Source organism: Loxodonta africana, chromosome 18 (genome assembly GCF_030014295.1).
Source record: "Loxodonta africana isolate mLoxAfr1 chromosome 18, mLoxAfr1.hap2, whole genome shotgun sequence".
In the NCBI taxonomy this organism is placed as follows: domain Eukaryota; kingdom Metazoa; phylum Chordata; class Mammalia; order Proboscidea; family Elephantidae; genus Loxodonta; species Loxodonta africana.
Genome location: NC_087359.1, coordinates 49,789,340 through 49,806,970, shown reverse-complemented (window position 1 = coordinate 49,806,970; position 17,631 = coordinate 49,789,340).

The following is a 17,631-nucleotide window of genomic DNA, read 5'->3' as shown; positions in this document are numbered from 1 at the left end:
CCAGGCACTCCCTGGAGAGAGTCCTCGCCAGTGCAGCCTGGTAACCCCTCGCTGAATCTGTAGGTGCCTCTATCGTAGCGCGCCTGCGACTCTGTTTAGCCCTATGGAACTCCTTTTGGGGTCTTCCGAGGCACAGAGGCAGCGCCCCACGTCCGAACCGCCTGGTTCCCGGAACCGACGGCTGTAGCTGGTTTCCCGGCCCCTTCCTTCTCCAGGCACCGCCGGCAGCTCCGGACTTAAAGGGAACCAGAGGCCCGCCCTGTCCGCGACAACTCCCCCACATGTCCACGAGATGGCGCTCTAGGCCAGAGACCCGACAGCGGCCGGACAACGCGCCCCCCGCTAGACCCGGGAGGTGGACTGACAGTGAGAAGGGCACCGAGCCAGAGCCACTGACTGACATAGATCCAAGGCCAGAGACTGACACCGGCATCTAAGGGACCGAGTCTGCCGCGGAGCCCGAATGCAGCTCCGGGTTGGGGCTGTGAACACATGGACGGGAGCGAACGGTTCAGGATTGGGCCAACTCCCGGGCCTGCGAGGCCCCGCAGCAAACGCTGGCCGGAAGTCTACTGTGTGCCCGGCTGGGCTGGGGCGCCTGACTCCGGCCTACACGGCCTCTCGGAAGTGGGACTGCGGGCTGGGATGGCCGGATGAGCGGCTCCAACCAGCAGGGCCTGGGATGACGGCCGCTTCCGGCCGATGGGCAGGACCCAAGGCTCAGGTCGCCACAAGGTCCACCTAGGCTCACCTCCACTTCCTCAGCACCCCCTACCCAGTCCTCAGGGTTGGAGTGCGGTGGTGTGCAGGTGGAGCTGCTTACCTGGGGTCCTGTCCCCTTAGGTCCTAGGTGAGAGGCTCAGGGGAGGCTTTGGGTCTGTGTTGCCCTAGTGGGAGGTGGCAGGGAAGGAGAGGGCCCAGGGGCCAACCAGAGAACTTCTCCCACTAAGGTTCTGGGTCCAATTTGAGTAGGGGTGGGTGTGAGGCCCAGTGGCAGGGGAGCACCAGGGTTGGAGCAGGGGATTTGGAAGCCTGCTTTCCACTTAATGTGCCTACAAGAGGGCTGGCACCTTTGGAGGTTATCTCCCTTATTATCAACCCTACACACATTTCCTAAGGGCATGCAGCTAAACAGCAGCCCAGTCAACACCAGTTTAAGTCATTTCCACAGTGACACAGTCACCAGCTTGTTGTGTGACCCTGACCAGGTGTCTTCCCTGTTCTGGACTTCCAGCTCCTTTCCCCTTCAATTTATAATGTAGGATAGGATCAAACCTTTGATGATTTAACAATTATCTACATGTCAATCTACTGCTGAGGCAGCTGATTGGCAGGAAACTGGACGGGAGATAAGTACAAGGTTGAGCTCTGCCTCTGGCTGTGTGACCTTGGACAATGTCACTTTCTTCTCTGGGTCCCAGAATCCTCATCTGCAAAATAAGTGTTACAGTTCTAACCAATAAAATTCAACAACATATCAAAAAAAAAAAAAAATTCACCATGACCAAGTGGGATTCATACCTGGTATGCAGGGATGGTTCAACATTAGAAAAACAATTAATGTAATCCAACATATAATAAAACAAAAGAACCACATGATCTTATCAATTGATGCAGAAAAGGCATTTCACAAAGTCCAACACCCATTCATGACAAAAACTCTCAGCAAAATAGGAATAGAAGGAAAATTCTTCAACATAACAAAGGGCATTTATACAAAGCCAACAGCCACATTATCCTAAATGGAGAGAGTCTGAAAGCATTCCCCATGAGAATGGGAACCAGACAAGGATGCCCTTTATCCCCACTCTTATTCAACATTGTGCTGGAGGTGCTAGCCAGAGCAATTAGGCTAAATAAAGAAATAAAGGGTATCCAGATTGATAAGGAAGAAGTAAAAGTATCTCTGTTTGCAGATGACATGATCTTATACACAGAAAATCCTAAAGAATCCTCAAGAAAACTACTGAAACTAACAGAAGAGTTCAGCAGAGTATCAGGATACAAGATAAACATACAAAAATCAGTTGGATTCCTCTACACCAATGAAAAGAACATCGAAGAGGAAATCACCAAATCAATACCATTTACAGTAGCCCCCAAGAAGATAAAATACTTAGGAATGAATCTTACCAGAGACGTAAAAGACTTACACAAAGAAAACTACAAGACACTACTGCAAAAAGCCAAAAGAGACCTATGTAAGTGGAAAAACATACCTTGCTCGTGGATAGGAAGACTTAACGTTGTAAAAATGTCTATTCTACCAAAAGTGATCTACAGATACAATGCAATTCTGATCCAAATTCCAATGACATGTTTTAATCAGAGTGAGAAACAAATCACCAATTTCATATGGAAGGGAAAGAGGCCCTGGATAAGTAAAGCATTATTGAAACAGAAGAACAAAGTGGGAGGCCTCACTCTACCTGATTTTAGAACCTATTATACTGCCACAGTAGTTAAAACAGCTTGGTACGGGTACAACAACAGATACATAGAACAGTGGAACAGAATTGAGAATCCAGATCTAAATCCATCCACATATGAGCAGCCGTCCTGTAGGGTCGCTATGAGTCAGAATCGACTCGACCACACTGGGTACTGGGTATGAGCAGCTAATAGTTGATGAAGGCGCAAAGGCAGTTCAATGGGGAAAAGACAGTCTCTTTAACAAATGGTGCTGGCATAACTGGATATCCATCTGCTAAAAAATGAAACAAGACCTATACCTCACACCATGCACAAAAACTAACTCAAAATGGATCAAAGACCTGAATATAAAACAATGAAGATCATGGAAGAAAAAATAGGGACAATGCTAGGAGCCCTAATACATGGCATAAATAGTATACAAAACATTACTAACAATGCACAAACACCAGAAGACAAACTAGATAACTGTGAGCTCCTAAAAATCAAACACCTATGTTCATCTAAAGGCTTCATCAAAAGAGTAAAAAGACTACCTACAGACTGGGAAAGAGTTTTTAGCTATGACATTTCCTGTCAGCATCTGATCTCTAAAATCTACACGATACTGCAAAAACTCAACTACAAAAAGACAAATAACCCAGTTAAAAAATGGGTAAAGGATATGAATACGCACTTCACTAAAGAAGACATTCAGGTAGCTAACAGATACGTGAGGAAATGCTCAAGGTCATTAGCCATTATAGAAATGCAAATCTAAACTACAATGAGATTCCATCTCACTCCAACAAGTCTGGCATCAATCCAAAAAACACAAAATAATAAATGTTGGAGAGGTTGTGGAGAGACTGGAAAACTTATACACTGCTGGTGGGAATGTAAAGTGATACAACCACTTTGGAAATCGATTTGGAGTTTCCTTAAAAAGCTAGAAATAGAACTACCATATGACCCAGCAATCCCACTCCTTGGAATATATCCTAAAGAAGTAAGAGCCTTTACACAAACAGATATATGCACACCCATGTTCATTGCAGCACTGTTTACAATAGCAAAAAGATTGAAGCAACCTAGGTGCCCATCAATGGGTGAGTGGATAAATTATGGTATATTCACACGATGGAATACTATGATACTATGCATCAATAAAGAACAATGATGAATCCATGCAACATTTCATAACATGGAGGAATTGGAAGGCATTATGCTGAGTGAAATTACTCAGTTGCAAAAGGACAAATATTGTATGAGACCATTATTATAAGAACTCAAGAAATAGTTTAAACAGAGAAGAAAATATTCTTTGATGGTTACAAGAGCGGGGAGGGAGGGAGAGGGGTATTCACTAATTAGATAGTAGACAAGAACTATTTTAGGTGAAGGGAAAGACAACACACAATACAGGAGAGGTCAGCACAACTGGACTAAACCAAAAGCAAAGAAGTTTCCTGAATAAACTGAATGCTTCGAAGGCCAGTGTAGCAGGAGCAGGCTTTTGGGGACCATGGTTTCAGGGGACATCTAGGTCAACAGGCATAATAAAATCTATTAAGAAAACATTTTGCATCTCACTTTGGAGAGTGGCGTCTGGAGTCTTAAACGCTAGCAAGCAGCCATTTAAGATCCATCGATTGGTCTCAACACACCTGGAGGAAAGGAGAATGAAGAACACCAAGACACAAGGTAATTATGAGCCCAAGAGACAGAAAGGGCCACATAAACCAGAGACTACATCAGCCTGAGACCAGAAGAACTAGATGATGCCTGGCTGCAACCTATGACTGCCCTGACAGGGGACACAACAGAGAACCCCTGAGGGAGCAGGAGAGCAGTTGGATGCAGACCTCAAATTCTCATAAAAAGACCAGACTTAATGGTCTGACTGAGACTAGAAGGACCCCCGAGGTCATGGTCCCCAGACCTTCTGTTAGCCCAAGACAGGAACCGCTCCCAAAGCCAACTCCTCAGACAGAGATTGGACTGGATTATGTGATAGAAAATGATAACTGGTGAAGAGTGAGCTTCTTGGATCAAGTAGACACATGCAACTACGTGGGCAGCTCCTGTCTGGAGGGGGGATAAGAGGGCAGAGGGGCGTCAGAAGCTGGTCAAATGGACACGGAAATAGAGAGTGGAGTGTGCTGTCTCATTATGGGGAGAGCAACTAGGAGTATATTGCAAGGTGTATACAAATTTTTGTATGAGAGACAGACTTGATTTGTAAACTTTCACTTAAAGGATAATAAAATTTTTTTTTTAAATAAGTGATTTGGACTAAAATCAAATTGATCTGTGAATGATCAGCTGACCCTGACCCAGTTCCCAGTGACCCCCAGCCTCAACGTCTTTAGACAAGAGGCAAAGACTACACAACCATTTAACGCTTGAGGAAGCCGAAGTCAGGGCAGACAGGCGGGTTCATTCGCAGGCCCTTAGGGACCTTGGCTGTTTTTGCTGAGAGTCTTGGGGAGGGGGCAGAGCGGGTGGCCTGGATGAATTCCCAATTAGGAAATTACATTCCAAGTCCTGAAACCCTCAGGGAACCGGCTGGCTCCAGCTGCCTCTGTTCCTTGTGGGGTGTGCATATCACTTCCCTGGCACTACCTTCCACCTGGGAACAAACTTCATTTGGGGAGGAAGGGACTGGTGGGTTTGGGGGTTGGCTCTGTCTGGCACCTAGCTCCACAGGTCGTTGACTGGCTGCGTGACTTCTCCCCAAAGAGAGAAGGGGATACCCATGGAGGACGTGCAGGCATACATGCTTAAGGGTGCCCTCCGAATCTGGGATACCCAATGTGCCAATGCCTTCCCTGTGTGGAGGCTTTCTGGTGCTCAGAGCACTTGCACATGCTGCCTCTCACTGAATCCTCACTGTCAGGGTAGAGGTTATGAACCCCTATTTCGCAGATGATGACATTGAAGCTCAGGGAAGTGAAGAGAGGAGTCCAAGGTCATCCAGTAAATAAAGGACAGGGCTCTTTCACAATCCCATGGGCCGGGCCCTTGGAAATGTTAGCTGATGAGGTGATGATGAGTGAGAGTCAGCCTTACCGCTGGGAAAGGGCAAAGAGGCCGGGCTAGCGCCCTCTGCCTCTCCATGCTGAGCCCCGTATGGCCCGGGTAGGAGGTGTATCCGTGGGAGAAGCAGCCTGACTCAGAGCCCACGTCCAGAGGACTGGGGGTGGCTGCTGCCCGGCTTTATGTCAGCTCAGCTGGGCCTGCCAGAGATCCCGGTGGAGGCAGGGGCCTATCTCTCAGGCTTGCTGAGAAGTTCACCTGCAATATTGCATGCTCAGCTGAAGGCAGGACTCACGTTTGCTCCCATTATTGTTATTACTGCTCTCATTTTTACTTATTTCTCTTGCAAAGAGACTACGTTGCCCTCTGGCTCTGTGGCCCATGTCTTTGGCCGGACAGGAGGAACTGTGGAGTGCCCACTGGGTGCCTAACACTGAGCATACATTTTTTCAGTATGATTACTCCCATTTTACCGAGGAGGAAACCAAGGCTTAGATTTGCCCATAGCTGCTAAGAAACAGGCCACAGGGTCACACCAAGGTCTGACTAACCCTAAGCCTGTGCCCTTTCCTGCAGCCCTAAGAGTTTCTGTTCTAAGCCCCCGGAGCCTGAGAGTCCCACTGGGCACTGTGGGGCCCAGCGCTTGGTGGGGGCTGTTGTGGGGCTTTTTGTTACTAAGCCCTGGAATGGCTGATTGGTTCCTTCATCCTCTTCCAACTTTGGCTTTTATTCCCTTCTGAGAGGGGCTGGTTAACCCACCATACATTGCCCCAGACTTTGGCCTCCCACAACTGTCCTGGTTTTGTCCAGGACAGTCCCAGTTTTAGTACTGAGAATCCCATGTCCTGGGAAAGCCCTCAGTTCGGAGCAAACTTGGACAGTAGGTCACTCTACCACCCACACACAGACACATGCAGATTCCCCCCAACATGCACACACATGGTGATCCATACACAGGCACATCACCAAACACCCACCCACAGACACACACATGCAACATATACAGACCCCCAGACACACAGAGGCATACTCACCCAACAAGCACGTGCAAACATGCAGACACACACAGGCATGCACACACATAGCTACACACAGACATGCAAAAACATACACATGCTCAGACTTACATGCACACACAAAGACATCCCATATAGATACACATGTGCACCCACCACACAGACACACATGCACACAGAGAGACATGTCCATACACAGACCCTTGGTGGGGGTGGTTTTCCACAGAGAATACCAGTCCAGCTACCAGCCCCCCAGCCTGGCCTTACTTGGCTTCAGTCTTCCCCCTACCCCCAATTTGCAGGGGCCTAGTCCTTCTCCACCCTCCTCTAGGGTGAGTTATAATTTGCTTAACGTCTCTGTCTCCCAGACCATTGGCTCCCTCAAGGAGGGCTGGTGCTGCTTTTCCGCACTGCTGGGTCCCCAGACCTGAAACTGTGCTTAACACATGGAAGGGCTCAACAAACATGTGCTGAATGGAGCCCCTGTGGCACATAAAGGTCAGCAGTTCGAATCCACCAGCTGTGCCTGGGAAATCCTATGCGGCAGTTCTATTCTGTCTTATAGGGTTGCTGTGAGTCGAAATTGACTCAATGGCAGCTGGTTTGTTTTTGCTGGGTTTTTTTGAATAAATGAACGAAGTGCACCCTTCAGAGGCAGGACCCACACCTTGCCCTTCCTGGATACTCCTGCCCAGGCCCTGAAGCAGACTTGGAGTCTGCTGCAGAGAGCTCCTGAGGGACTCAGTCCTAGCCATGGGGGCTCCTTGCTCTCCTAAGGAACTGAGGCTCAGAGAGGGAGTGTATCTTACCTGAGGACTTGACCTTATAGGAGGAGTTTCCAGGCCCCCAAGCCCCTGCACTGGGGGATTTCTGTTCCCTGGGGGAGTCTAGCATCTTCTGGCCTCTGGGGCTTTGTTGCTGTTGATCCCCCTTCCTGGAGCAACGGCCTTGACACCTCTCCCTCACACACACACACACACCCACACACGCACGCATACACGCATGCACGCACGCACGCACACACACTCCAGGACAAGCCTATCCAACTGGGGCCTAGGGGAGCTGCCCAGCACATCTGCACTCCAATCCTTCCTGTACCAGCAGGGGAACCTTCCTGAAATGAGGATGAAATCAGGTCACCGCCCTGTTTAAAATCTTCCAAAGGCCTCCCCTGCTCTTCGGGTCAAGTCCAGTCTCTAGTCTGGCAGTCGGGGCCTGTATGAGTCCCGCACCTCAGCACCCTACCCATCTCAGACCTCCACCCCACTGCCCAGTGGCCCAGCTTTAGGTTCATCTGCTCACCCTGCCTCAGGGCCTCACCTGCCCTTCCGTCTGCCCAGAATGCTCTGCCTGCCTTCTCCAGGAAGTTTCCCCTTGGCCTTTACCCTTCTGAGATAGTGCCCACACAGAGTTTTATAGTTAGTATTCAGTGAACATGTGACCTTGGACAAGTTACTTTACCCTTCCCCCATCATTTCTAGAAAACGGAGGTAATAGCACCTAGTCCATCGTGTAGTTTGAAGATTAAGAGAGATGCTGTTCATAGCAGTGCTGGGTTCAGAGCCTGGTGCATAGCGAAGGCTGATTTCCTGTGCCTTCTGAGGAGCCTGGGGAAGGCTGAGGGTAGGGACTTGGGGGCCATCTAGGGCCGGGGCAATTTCCCCTTGGCCCTGGGCAGCAGCCAGTGTTGAGTTTACCAGAGTTGGGGGGTCAGACCGCCTATGATGGAGTCCCCTCCTGCCTCTGGGGCTACAGGCTCAAAGCCCCTGAGCCTGGGGAATCTGGCCTGGCCTGGGGAGTTTGAATAGCCAGTGACCCAAGGGGATTGTGCTTTGGGATGTCTGGGCTGAGGAAAAGGCCCCTGGTGGGAGACTGAGCTACTGCTGAGAGCTCCTCTCTCCTGAGGAACCAAGCCCAGGGAGCGTGTGTTGCCCTAGTGTGGGGACTGGTGACCCAGCTGGATCCTTGTCACGTGTGAGCAGTGTAGGCTGTGGGGACAGTGGCTCCTTCCTACCACTAGGTGGCGGTCTGGAATTGTCCAGACCTGGGGTCCAGGGCTTGGCTTAGGTTTGGAGCCCCACAGCTTCTGCCTGAGGGTTGTTACAAGTCAGAGTTTCCTAGCCTGCCCGGCTGCTGCCTCCAGGGATCCCAGCCGTTTTCCACTTTAATTTCTGGCTAGGTCCTGCTGCCAAGCCAATAGCACTGAGGGGAGTGAATAAAAGCACGGACTTTGTGCAGCCAGAAATACCTGGGTTCAAATTCCAGCTGCACCTCTAGCTCTGTGACTTTGACCCCTTGATCCTGTTTCCTAACCTCTAAAATAGGCCACTGTAAGGCTCGTGTTTGCTTATTCTGCAGGGGAAAGAGAAAATGTGGTTGCCCTGCTTGTGCCCCGAGTGGAGGGAATGGGCTGTGCTCAGTGCTTCTCTGAACCCTCACAAAAGACAAGCTGACCCAGGAGGAGGAGCTGAGGGCCAGGGGAGGTTTCTATGTGTCCCATCCAACACTCTCCCAGAGCTCCCTGCTCCCAGGACTCTGTGGGGTCCCAAGGGAGCATGCCTTTATTCCTGCCCTCAGGTTGCCCACAGACAAGCACAGGATAGAACATGCTGAGTCCACAGGGAGATGAGAACAAAGGGCTTTCGTTTCTTCTTCCACCAAGTCAGGGTAAACCCCACATTCCTTCTACCTGGAATGCCCTCTGCCCTCCTCTCCTAAATGCCTCATTATTTTCAAGGCTCAGGTCAAATGTCCTCCTCTACTTCATGATGCCTTCTCTGGTCTCCTCCCTGCAATCTTGGGTTCCCACAATCCTGGTACCTCCTTCTATACCACCTTGGGCTCTCTGGGACAGAGACCTTGGGCCAGGGGCAGGCTCTTGGCACAGAGGAGGTACAGGAGCATTGCCAGAAGACGAGGAAGACTTCCTGTGAGAGGTGACCTGAAAAGACGGGGGAGACTTCTCAAGGCCAGGGGGAGGGATTGGGGTTGTATGGGGAAAGAGGCACCAACCCCAGCTTAGGGAAAGATGTGAACTACATTCACGGTTGGCAGTTCTGAGAGAAAGGCCTTGAGGGCAGACACACATTGTGCCTTTCTCCCCACTGAAAACCTTGGAGCAGGCTGTGTTTTCTTCACCTCTGCCCCTGCAGGCCCCCTAGGGCCTCCCACAGTGCTCCTCAGTTTCCCCAGAGTGTCTCCCTCAGTGCACCCCACTCTGCCCCCGACAGTGCCACCTTCCCGAGAGCAGCTGAGCTGCAGGGTGAGCTTGCCTTTGCTCACATCAAGGCCAGATCCTGCTCCTGTCAGCCCGAGCTTCAGACTGATTTGTGGCATCCATGTAGCTTGTCCTCAGGACCCCTTCTAAATGCCCACGGTGCCCTATGTTCCAGACCTTCCCCACACTCCCACCTCCGCCCAGGCTTTTCTAAGTGCTCCTCCCCTGTGGCCTCGCTGGGAGAGGGGCCCGCCTGACTCCAGGTGCCAAGCTTACAATTTCCATCGGTCTCCTTTGCTTATTGTTGCATCATTGCTCCTGGCACATCGTAGGTGCTCAGTAAATGTTCGTTGAACAAATGAACGAAGAAACTTTGGGTGCTGTGCTGGGCACGTGGGGGAAGAACATGGTGAGTCCACAGGGAGGTGGACTGAGTATCACTGAAGCCACAGGGAAGTGGACCAGGTGTCACTGAGGCTACAGGGAGGTGGACCAGGTGTCATTGAGGCCATAACCAGGTATCACTTAGGTGCTCTGCCTGGGCGTTTCTCTACCTGCCAAATCTGCTACGGGGGCTCAGCCCAGACCACTCATGCTCTCACCCCACCTAACCAAGGGAAACGGGGACGTGACCCACCTCTCATAACCTAGGCAGGAGGTAGGGAAGCAGGTTTGTTAGCTGTGTAATCATTACAACAGGTCCATTTATTGTCTAGAACACTGTTTGTAGACAAAACAGCAGTTTAGTCAAAGGGCTTGAAAGATGGCAATTGAAGAACAATTGAAGAAGGCATTCAAGTGTGGCATTGGTGCCTGAACTGGCCCTGCCTGTCCCTCTCCAGGACTCATTCTGCTTCAGACACTGAACATAAAAGATGCTTGACAGGAAAGGATGTTGGCACTTCTGCATGCCAGAGATGAGAGACAGATGTCCCAGCTTCTGAGGTGGCTCAGTGGGTCTTTTATGGACTCACCTCAGCTGGCCTCGAGGCATGTTAGTATGGAACCCTCCGGTGACAAGGTCCTGAAATCCAGCTCAAGCTGAAGAAAGATCATTTTATTGGCTCACACGAAACCTGGGCAGTGCAGGGGAGGAAGCAGCTGGCCTTTGGAATGCTGGGAGCCAGGGCTGGGAAGGCCTTTGGCCCCCTCATTCTTTCTCTGACTTACCCCTCATTTCTTTTTCTCTGTGTTGGCTTCATCCTCTCCTAGCACAGACAGGATTTTTCATGTGACAGGGAGCTTGGATGCAGGTGGCTGTGGTTTACAGAAATCCAGGTTACTGGCCCAAGAGGAAAGGAAATTGCCATGTTGCTTCCCTTAGAATCATTCCAGAGAAACCCTCTGATTGGCCCAGCTGGGGTCACATGCCTGCTTCTCCTAACACTGGTATAAAGCAACCCATTTCTACCTACCACTATTGTCAGCTACATTTATATAGAGACCATGCTTGCTGGCCTCTCACAAAATGCCTGCTAAGTGACAGGTACTTTGCAATGATTTCTTTTAATCCACACGACTGCTCTGCAGAAAGATATACTGGTCAGGGCTCTTTTGGTTTCAACTGACAGAAGCCCAGCTTAAACCAAAAGCGGAATTTTTGCTCCATATAATTGATGAAAGCAGGAGTGGACTTTAGGCACAGCTGGATCCAGGTAGTCAAATAAGTGTGGGCTGTTTCTCATTAGCTCCAGCTTTTAACCCCACCCCTGTCTATTCTGGCTCAGCTCTCAGGTATGTTTTCCCCACACAGCAGGAAAGATGCCTGAGGTGCCTGAGCCCAGATGGCCTTTAGAGCAGACCCAGGGGAAGAGAGCAGCCCTCTCTCTATGCACAGAGCAAACTACCTGGTAAGACTTTGATTTTTGCTCCCTAGAGGCCAGATATTCATTCATTCTGAGGACAGAGGTTGGCAAGCATAATTGTCCAGGTCACATGCTCATCCCTGTAGTAAGAGGATGGGACAGGGCTGTGGTAGGTGGTGCTATCGTGACTGGGGAGGGGTAGACAGATTGCATATGGTCAGGTGTAGTTGGTATAACTTTCCCATTGTACAGATTAGGAAACTGAGACTTGGAGAGATTAGGTAACTTGCTAGAAACACAGCTGGGATAAAAACCCAGGTCTGGGTCTCAGGGGACGTCTAGCTCAATTGGCATAACATAGTTCATAAACAAAATGTTCCATATCCTATCTGGGGTCTTAAAAGCTTGTAAGCAGCCATCTAAGATACATCTACTGGTCCCACCCTGTCTGGAGTAAGGGAGAATGAAGAAAACCAAAGACATAAGGGAAAGATTAGTCCAAAGGACCAAGGGACCACAATTACCACAGCTTCCACCAGACTGAGTGTAGCGCAATTTGATGGTGCCCAGCTACCACCACTGACTGCTCTTACAGGGACCACAATAGACAGTTCCAGCCAGAGCTGGAGAAAGATGTAGAATAAAATTCAAACTCACACAAAACAAACAAATGAACAAAGCACACCAAACTTACTGATCTGACAGAGACTGGAGAAACCCCGAGAGTATGGCCTCCAGACACTCTTTTAACTCAGTACTGAAGTCACTCCTGAGGTTCACCCTTCAGCCAAAGATTAGACAGGCCCATAAAACAAACAATAATACATGTAGCTCAAACATGTATACAAGACTAAATAGGCATACCAGCCCAGGGGCAGGGGCAAGAAGGCAGGAGGGGACAGGAAAGCTGGACCAATGGAAATGAGGAACCCAAGGTTAAGAAGGGGAGAGTGTTGACCTGTTGCAGGGTTGGCAACCAATGTCACAAAACGGCATATGTATTGTTTAATGAGAAAACTAATTTGCTCTGTAAACTTTTGCCTAAAGCACAATTTAAAAGATAAATAAATAAAAGCAGGTCTGTTAGCTATTCCCAGAATATCATTCTGCCACCTTTTAAAGTGTTGAGTTAAAACACCACTTGAAGAATTAGATTCCTGTTGATAGCCAAGCCATTCCCAGTACCCCTTCTATCAGCTGTCACAGACAGGATGCCCTGACTCGGGGGTGGGGGGCAGATACACTCTTGGACAAGATCCTTTACTAGCCCCGCTCCATGGTTGAAAGGGTCTCTGATGTCATTTGACTCCAATTGCCATACTGAATCAGGAATCCATCCCTTGGCCTCTCTGCTTGGACACTGCACATGACAGGGAGCTCACCACCTCTCAAGGTTGGTAACTTGTTCCAGATTTGAACTAGTTCAATGGTTAGAAACAGGGCAGTTTTGACTGGCTCTTGGTTATTTGAATGTCTTCATTAATCTGTAGGGAAGTTGTTGCTTTATATGTGAAAGAGGAGAGAGAAAGGTTGGGTGGAAGGTGGGGGCCCCCCACATATTTAAAGGTTATTATCATGCTCCCTTTACCTCCAGCCCCACCTAGCCATCATCCCCAGTTTCCTCAGCTGCTCTTCTGTAATGAGGTTTATTCACTCTCCTCATTTCTGCTCCCAGGGACATCCGCTCTCATCAAGGGCCCTCTCGGAGAAAGGTTTCCAAGCATTTTCTAGGGGCAGAGCTTGCTCTAGAATGCAGTTATTTTCAACACCTGCTGCAGGTAAAATGATGTGGTGGTTCTGGGATTGGACTGCTATTTGTTGGCTGTGCAACCTTGAATTTGTTAATGAAGCTTCTGGTGCCACAGTTTCCTAACTTACCAAATTGGACCTGAAGATTATACCTACCTCATAGAATTGCCAAGAGTATTATGTGGGATAATCTATGTCTAGTGCTTAGAACAAATCCTGGCACATAAGAAACTCTTACTAATATTGGCTTTTATTACTATTAACCTCTGGGTCAGAGCTGTTTGCACTCCTGGGAGCTCACTTTCTGTGTGAGTTGAAGTATTTGCCCCCAAAAAGACTTGTCTAAGTCCTAGCCCCCAGTACCTGTGAATGTGATCTTATTTGGAAATGGGGTCTTTGCAGATGTAATGAAGTTAAGGATTTCAAGATGATATCATTCCAGATTTAGCGTGGGCCCTAAATTTAATGGCTGATGCCCTTATAAGAGAAAGGACACAGACATAGACAGATGCACAGGGAAGAAGACCAGGTGAAGACAGAGGCAGAGATTGGAGTTTTGCTGTCACAAGCCAAGGAATGCCTGGAGCCACCAGAAGCTGGAAAGGGCAAGGAAGGATTCTTTCCTACAGCCTTTGGAGAGAGCGTGGCCCTGCCAGTACCTTGATCTCAGGCTTCTGGTCTTCAGAATTGTGAGAGCATAAATTTCTGTTTTAAGCCACCAAGTTTGTGGTGATTTGTTATGTGGCCCAGGAAACTAATGCACCTTCCTTTGGTTTGTCCAGACCACTGTGAGGCTCTGTCCAGGCTCACTCTCCAGTAAGTATCTGTCCATAGGCCCACCTTTCCATTTTCTTCCCAGTGGAAACTCCCATCTCTCAGGGAAATTTACCTTGGTGTTGAGTGGAAAAAAATATGATAATTTAGTTAAGAAGTCTTTCCCTCTAAGCCATTAAAAACTTTCCCTCACACATCTGCATTCTAAATGAAGCCTTCTCGGTAGGTAGAGTGTGGTCTGAAGATTTTTGACACCCTCTCTGCCTCCTTGGCTGAACTGGGCCCCCTCTGTGGAGGGCACCACCACCACCACCACCACCACGGTGCTGACCACACCTCACCCTCAATGAAAGCCCTCTTTGTCCTGGCTTTCTTAGACTGCAGTGCAGCACTTGGCACATCATAGTCCTACTAAATGTTTGTTGATGGATGGACGAGGGAGAGAGGGCTCTTTCTGATGTCCCTGCTCCTGGCCACCTCTACCCCAGTAGATTTGGTGAGAAATGAAAATGTATGTCCACATAATAACTTGTATGATAGAATAAACACTTTTAGTGGCTTTATTCACAATAGCCAAAACCTGGGAGCAGCACAAATGTCCATCAACAGGTGGCTGAAAAAACAAATTGTATTATATCCATATAATGTGATATTATTCTTCAATAAAAGGGACTCAATTACTGACCTACACAACAACATGGATGAATTTCAAAATCATCATGCTGAAGGGAAGAAACTAGACACAAAAGAATACATGCTCTATGATTCTACCTACATGTAATTCTACAAAATGAAAATTAATCTTCAGTGGAGCAAGAAGACCAGAAGTTACTTGGGCTGAGGGTGGAGGGGGATTGACTACAAAGGAATAGGAAGGAACTCCGGGGGGTGATGGAAATGTGGTTGTTGTTGTTGGGTGCCATTCAGTAGGTTTTGACTCATAGCGACCCATGTGACAAGGTAGAGATGCCCCCATAAGGTTTTCTAGGCCTTCATCTTTATGGGTTGTAATCTTTCTTCTGTGAAGCCACTGGGTGGGTTCAAACTGCCAACCTTTAGGTTAGCAGCCAAGCTCTTAATTGTTGTGCCACCACGACTCCTTGGAAATGTGCTTAGGTGAACTCATCCAAGTGACACTTTAAATGGATGTGATTTATTGCATGTAAATTATACCTCGATAAAGATGATTAAAAAGTAGAAACTTCTATGAAACCAGGGACCCTAAATACTCCATCTTCTACTTCAATAAAAATAGGATAAATGTTTTGCATGTAGAGGGGTCTATTTGAGAACTTACTTAGTCAACAAATATGTACCAACTCTGTGGAGGCATCTGGCTGGCACTGGGAGGTGAATAACACAGCCTGTGCCCTCAAGAAGCCCAGGGTTTTCCCTCTGAGCTTGCCAAGTTCTCAAAGAGACAGGGGAGCTGGAATGAAAAGGATATGCAAAGGGCGAAGAATATGAATTTGCCTCCTCAGTGTTTCCAACCTTGCCTGAGGCACTGTTTAAAAGTATTAAAAACATCTGGGCTCCATCCCTGACCTACTGAGTCAGAATTGCTGGAAGGGCCTGAGAATCTGTATTTTTAACATGTGCCTAGATAAATCTTAGGATCAGATAAGTTTAGAGAAAGTACTTAATCTCCACCTCAGCCCTAGGTGGGAATCGCCACCCAAGCCAACTCCGGGCTAGAAGGGAAGGTGGAGGGCCACCCATTGTCCATCTACCTGTCTCTGGTCAGTAAGAAGCCAGTGATGGCTCTTTTCCTCCATTTCCAGAGCCTCATGCCCTATCTCCCAGGAGAAGTTCCCCAGGAGAAGTTCCCCATCTAGCTAAATATCTCCCTCTGCAGGAGAAGCTCCTGATCTTTGGATCCATCCTGGGAGAAATAGAAAACAACTCCCTCACCCCCAATCCTGCCATTTTTCAGAAGGGTGAAGTTTTGTGAAGCATTTCTGCAACTTGGGCCAAACAATGTCAGTGGTTCAATTGTTGTTGTTGTTAGGTGCCATTGAGTTGATTCTGGCTCATAACGACCCTTGTAGGACAGAGTAGAACTGCCCCATAGGGTTTTCTAGTCTATAATCTTCACAGGAGCAGATCACCAGTTCTTGCCCCCTCAGAGAGGCTGGTGGGTTCAAACCACTGACCTCTCAGTTAGCCGCTGAGCCCTTAACCACTGCATCACCAGGGCTCCTTATTTAGACCCTCTATTTCCCAGTGCTTCTGGTCTTCTGACCAGTAATAACCTATTAAAACTAGTGAATACATTCCCCATGCTAGGATTGGGGAAGTGGGGTAAGTTCTGTCTTCTGCTAACTCAGACAGGGAAAGGTGGTCACCATGGTTACAGCACTCTCTGCTCTGCAGGCAGCCATTTTGTTTTCATGGGCAAAACCCCAGCACACCAACAAGTGGGGACAGAACATTCAGAAAGAGTCTGTTTCATGGCCTGACATGACCCGGCACCTCAGGGTCAGAAGTTAGACCCCCTTCCCAAGGCTGACTGGGCACACCCCCAGGATGCCAAGCCTTTGGGCAGAGTGCAAGAATTCAAGCCTTAGCTGCTCTCCTTCCCTCAGAAGAGAATAACTGTCCTGTCTTTGTGCATATGTTACAGGAACCATATTTTAAAATTCCAAATCAGGACATCATGTCTGATAAAGATTTTTTTTTCATGAGTTTATTGTATTTTTTTGAGTCTAACATGGTAATATACTAGTCACAGGATGTCACTGGATTGCACAAAGTTTGTTTTATTTTTTTATTTTACTTTACATGAAGGTTTACAGAGCAAACTAGTTTCTCATGAAACAATGAATACATATAATGTTTTGTGACATTGGTTGCCAACCCTGCGACATGTCAACATTCTCCCCTTCTCTACCTTGGGTTCCCCATTACCAGCTTTCCTGTTCCTGTGAGTTAGAATTTTGTTCTACATTTTTCCCCAGCTCTGTCCGGGACCCTCTATTGTGATCACTGTCAGAGCAGTCGACGGTGGTAAGTGGCACCATTTAGTTGTGCTGGACTCAGTCTGGTGGAGGCTGTGGTAGTTGTGGTCCATTGGTCCTTTGGACTAATCTTTCCCTTGTGTCTTCTTCATTCTCCCTTGCTCCAGATAGGGTGAGACCAGTGGAGTATCTTAGATGGCCACTTACAAGCTTTTAAAACCCCAGATGCTATTCACCAAAGTAGACTGTAGAACAATTTCTTTATAAGCTATGTTATGCCAGCTGAGCTAGATGTTCCCCGAGACTGATAAAGAATTTGTGAAGTGATCTATGTGAAAAGTCCTTTGTTGTTATTGTTAGGTGCCCTCGAGTCATTTCCGACTCATAGTGACGCTATGTACAACAGAATGCAACACTGCCCAGTCCTGTGCCATCCTCACAATTGTTGTTATGCTTGAGCCCACTGTTGCAGCCACTGGGTCAATCCATCTCATTGAAGGTCTTCCTTTTTTTCACTGAAATCTACTTTACCAAGCATGATGTCCTTCTCCAAGGACTGATCTCTCCTGATAGCATGTTCAAAGTATCTGAGACATATACAAATTAAGTCACATTACATGCTGAGTAAACTCTTTTTCTTGAAAATAATGCAGCTAAGGTAG